The sequence below is a fragment of the Tursiops truncatus genome, chromosome 2 (assembly GCF_011762595.2).
Source record: "Tursiops truncatus isolate mTurTru1 chromosome 2, mTurTru1.mat.Y, whole genome shotgun sequence".
NCBI classification, from domain to species: domain Eukaryota; kingdom Metazoa; phylum Chordata; class Mammalia; order Artiodactyla; family Delphinidae; genus Tursiops; species Tursiops truncatus.
The window spans coordinates 18848271-18853725 of NC_047035.1; the positions used below are offsets into that span (position 1 = coordinate 18848271).

The window sequence follows — 5455 nt, forward strand, 5'->3', positions numbered from 1 at the left end:
ACATCACTCTCAGGTTTCATCACAGAGAATTTAATCTCTAGGGCTGGGAACAATCTAGACAAATTACTTCCACAGGAAGATAACACAACCCTTTACCGACTCTCAGATTCTTCACCTGCTGCCACGCCCTGAATTCTCCCTTTTACCTGGACCTCTTCCTCTAAAGCAGCTTCTCTGGCTTCCTGACTCCAGCCAACTTACCCATTTTCTCTTCTAGAAAAAATTTCCTTCTAACTTCCAAAGTGCATTTCCAGTCTATCATCTGACAGGGTATTTCCATATCTGAAATACATATACTTCTAAAATTCTAGGCAAAATCTAGATTATGGAAAATGTAACCATATTTCAGATAAAAACTAATTCTTATTATTTAATGTCTTGGGGACAAGTAATAAGATAGGGTTATGATGAGATGTGGCAAATAATATGGCAGATTCAATCAGTTTAACCCAGGAAATTCTTCGGGGCATTCCAGTATCACAAAATCAGAGTCTGGGACTTCTTGTCAAATTAACCCAGGTTTGTGTCCTGGCCCTTCCATACACGATCTTTGACAAATCATTTTACTTCTCTGGATCATAGTTACCTCATTTGTTAAAATATGGTTAATGATATTTATTTGATGGATTATTATAGCAATTAAATTATACTTTGCATGTAAAATCATTATTAAAGTGAAATTTAGCTTAATGTATATTACTTGCATTTCATGGCTCATCTGTAATTTTTAAATTGTTTTTTGGATGAACCTGCTAGCATTGTCTTTATTACATTTTTTGTTAGGTGTCTGGTATTTTGTCACATATATTGGTGCAAAAATCGATTCAATTTATTAATTCAAAAATACAGTTATTTTTAAATGAATAAATATACATTTTAGATAAATATATATATATATATTTTATATGTCAATTTAAATAAATATAATTTTTAACTAGTAGTGCAGGACCAACTTGGATATTCCAAACTGGACTCAAGGTTGAGAAACTACTTATATGATAAGCTGCCATTATGTATTTTTTTCCTTAATTCTTTACTTTTTTTTCATTCTTGGATGCAGGATGTAAACTGTAGAATGTGAGTGATAGAAGGATATTATTATTAATCACTTCATATGGGCAAAAATACACAACGAAGCAACATATGTATTTGCCTTTCGAAGTGCCATTCCTTTCCTGGAGTTCTGTTTCAGATGGTGACATTCACCACAATGCAACGAGACCACATCAAATTGCACACATGGAGTCATGTTAGAAGCACAGATGAAACGACATATTTTGTTTTGTTTACTCTCATTAGAGGCATGCACAAAATAATTTGTTTACCATCCCAGGATCAGAGTTGATAATTTACTAATGGCTAATAATGCGTTTCTGTGTACTCTGAGTTAAATGTCTCCCTTTGACAGGAAAGTTAATAGAGAGTAATATTTTTTTTAATCAAAAAAACAATGCTTTCAACTTTCTGATTGTATGTAGACTCAGAGAGGATGTGCAGTGGGGTCAGAGCTTAAAAACATCCCTGCATTCTTGTTTTTAAAATAATGCTTGTAATGTGGGGAAACAAAGTTCAAACTGCAAAAAAATAAGATTAAGAAGACCAAGCGTTGCTTAATAAATTGGCAGGCATGTCCACATGCAAGGGATTAACGTAGCTTCTACAAACTTGGCAGTATATGCACTTAATGTCTGTTTGTTTCTTACACACACACACACACACACACACACACACACACAGACACACACACACACACACACACACACACACACACACACACACACAAAACACCATTATGCACCAGGCCTGAGAAAAGCATTTCAGAAGATGCTGGTCAAAGTTCTACCTACCTGGAAGGTTCCATACTAGTAGCTGTTTTATGGAGTCTTCAGAACACCTGCTGAATATACTGAGGCATTTTCTCATATGCTCTTGAGAAGCCTTAAGTAGGAGAAACAATTCTTATAACATGTCCTGTGAAATGTTTGTAGTCCCAATTAGCAACCACTGGAGTGATTTACAGACCTTGGAAATGTTTGCTTGTCAATGCTTTAAATGAAGCATATTATCCAAGGTTTGCCCCAGTCTACCCATAGCAGCTGGAGTTTGTGTCATGTTTGATTCATTCTCCTTGGTTTACTACAACGGAACACTTAACAGGTGGATAGAAAATAAAACAGCTTGTGTCAGAAGAATAAATTATGTCATCAAGACCTGGGCATTATTTAATAGTCACATATTTATATGTGGCCTGTTCTAGCAAAAGTTCTAAAACTAGTTATGGCTCCCAGCAGGGAAGATCAATTTGCAATTCACAAATCACTTATGTTACACTTTTGTTGTAAAAAATGATAATTTGTTGGTTTAAATAAAATCTTTTTTTTCCACAAATATTTTTTTAAACTGAAGTATAGTTGATTAACACTATTGTGTTAGTTTCAGATACAGCAAAGTGATTCAGTTTTTTATATATATATATATATATATATATATATATATATATATATATACACACACACATATATATGTTGTTTTTCAGATTCTTTTCCCTTACAAGTTATTACAAAATATTGGGTAGAGTTCCTCGTGCTGTAGAGTAGGTCCTTGTTGTTTATCTATGTTTTAATTTAATTTAATTTATTTTTTTAACATCTTTACTGGAGTAAAATTGCTTTACAATGGTATGTTTCTGCTGTATAACAAAGTGAATCAGCTGTACATATACATATATCCTCATATCTCCTCCCTCTTGCATCTCCCTCCCACCCTCCCTATCCCACCCCTCTAGGTGGTCACAGAGCACCGAGCTGATCTCCCTGTGCTAAGCAGCTGCTTCCCACTAGCTATCTATTTTACAATTGGTAGTGTATATATGTCCATGCCACTCTCTCACTTTGTCATATCTTACCCTTCCCCCTCCCCGTGTCCTCAAGTCCATTCTCTATGTCTGTGCCTTTATTCCTGTCCTGCCCCTAGGTTCTTCAGAACCTTTTTTTTTTTTTTTTTTTTTTTAGTTTCCATATATATGTGTTAGCATATGGTATTTGTTTTTCTCTTTCTGACTTACTTCACTCTGTATGACAGACTCTAGGTCCATCCACCTCACTGCAAATAACTCAATTTCGTTTCTTTTTATGGCTGAGTAATATTCCATTGTATATATGTGCCACATTCTCTTTATCCATTCATCTGTCAATGGACACTTACGTTGCTTCCGTGTCCTGACTATTGTAAATAGAGCTGCAGCGAATATTGTGGTACATGACTCTTTTGAATTATGGTTTTCTCAGGGTATATTGCTCAGTAGTGGGATTGCTGGGTTGTATGGTAGTTCTATTTTTAGTTTTTTAAGGACCCTCCATACTGTTCTCCATAGTGGCTGTACAAATATGGAATGCTTCACAAATTTGCGTGTCCTCCTTGCACAGGAGACATGCTAATCTTCTATCGTTCCAATTTTAGTATATGTGCTGCCGAAGCAAGCACTAAATAAAATCTTTTATCTCAAGTATGGATGCTGGTGTTTGAGAGTATCAGTGCTCTTAGCCACTGACAGAGCATACAGAGTATAAAATGTTGGGGTTTTATGAAATGTTCTTACATTAGCACTATTTTATAAAACTGGATTCTATGATTTAAATAAAAAGAAATGTATGGATTTTATATTATATCCTAAAGAGGGTGCTAAACTGTTAATACACCAGTTAGTCTTCCTTCATGAAACATTAGCCAGTATTGAATGCTCATCTTTGGCTTACTGTCTGTATCCTTTTTTTGTCAGAGTCAGAGATACATTTGTGGGAATGCCTTGACATGATTTTAAAGGTAACCTGCCTAGATGGGTTTTTTTCCAGCCAAAATAATACCTTTACTTTATTATTTTTCCTGTTGAAGTAGTGTTGATTTACAATGTTGTCTCAATCTCTGCTGTACAGCAAAGTGACTCAGTTATACACATATATAAATATATATATGTTCTTTTCATATTTTTTCCATTATGGTTTATCCCAGGAGATTGGATATAGTTCCCTGTGCTATCCAGTAGGACATTGTTTATCCATTCTAGATGTGTTTAATTAGTTAGAAGGCAGTGTAGAGAGCTCAGGATTTGGAGTAGAGCTCTGTACCCATGCTGCCATTCTTTTTCCACTCTTTACCTTACAAGTGGCTGTGAGATTTCAAGGAAATAATTTATGCAAAATAGCTCCAATGACATCTGGAACAGAGGATAGCTCTGTATCCATAGATCTGATTCCATTTTTGAAAATAATGTCTGCTGTGTGTGCTCTCACTCTGAGATTAAAATTTTTCCCTTTTTAATTTTCTCAGAAAATGTTCCCTGATGTTTATGTATTTGGATACCACAAATGCACATGGGTGGACACACACACATGTGATTCATTTTGTTGAAATTATAAACTCTCTAGAGTTCTGTTTCCTAACCTAATCTGATCACTGATTGGGTTGTATTGCATTGTCCCTAAAGGTCCTCCATAGCTCTTTGATGGTTATTTTATGTGTTAACTTGACTGGGCTGAGAGATGCCCAGATAGCTGGTAAAACGTTATTTTTGGGTGTATCTGTGAGGATGTTTCTGGAAAAGATTAGCATTTGAATCACAGACAGTAAAGAGATCCATCTCACCAATGCAGGTGGACATTATCCAATCCAATGAGGGCCTGAATAGAACAAAAATGTGGAGGAAGGGAAAATTCGCTGTCTCTGTTTGAGTTGGGACAACCAGCTTCTCTTGCCCTCAGATATCAGTGTTCCTGGTTTTGGAGCCTTTGGACTCAAACTGGGACTTACAACATTAGACCCCCTGGTTCCTATTAAGCCTTCAGGTTTGAACTAGAAGTACAACACCAGCATACCTGGGCCTCCAGTTTGCAGATGGCAGATCATGGGACTTCTCAGCCTCCGTAAATAGGTCAATTTCTTATAATCTCTCTCTCTTCCTCTCCTCTCTCTCTCTCTCTCTCTCTCTCTCTCTCTCTCTCTCTCTCTATATATATATATATATGGCACATATCATTGGTCTGGTTTCTGGAGAAACATGACTTACCACAAGCTATAAAAGTCTACTATGATTCTAAAAGAAAACCTCTGTGAATGTGTTTAAAAAAAAACAGAGAAAGAAAATTATTTCAGGATAGGTGGTGTGAAGGAGGTAGGAGGTGGAGGGCTAACAGTAGGTAAGTTAAATCAGCTTTACAGGAGCTGGTATAGTATCTATCTTGTTAACTTTTCATTAATAATATCTAGCACATATTATGCACTTGAAGTTTGTTGAATGCATCCATTCATGCCTAAGTGGATGAATGAATTGGTAGATGGAAAACTATGACAAAATTCAGTTTAAGGAGACACAGATCAATTGAAACAAGATTGTGAGAGTAGTGACTGAGAACACGACCTACGATGTTATTAAGGCCTGAATTCGAATCTTAACTTTGAT

At 35.8% G+C, this 5455-nt stretch overlaps 1 non-coding gene across 1 annotated transcript; it reads right to left on the reverse strand.

Annotated features, from left to right (window-relative positions):
* Positions 1-3380: 3380 nt before the first annotated feature.
* Positions 3381-3483, reverse strand: LOC117311272 (U6 spliceosomal RNA). Its single transcript, XR_004525496.1, has one exon. It is a non-coding gene; the product is annotated as a U6 spliceosomal RNA (small nuclear RNA).
* Positions 3484-5455: the final 1972 nt, after the last annotated feature.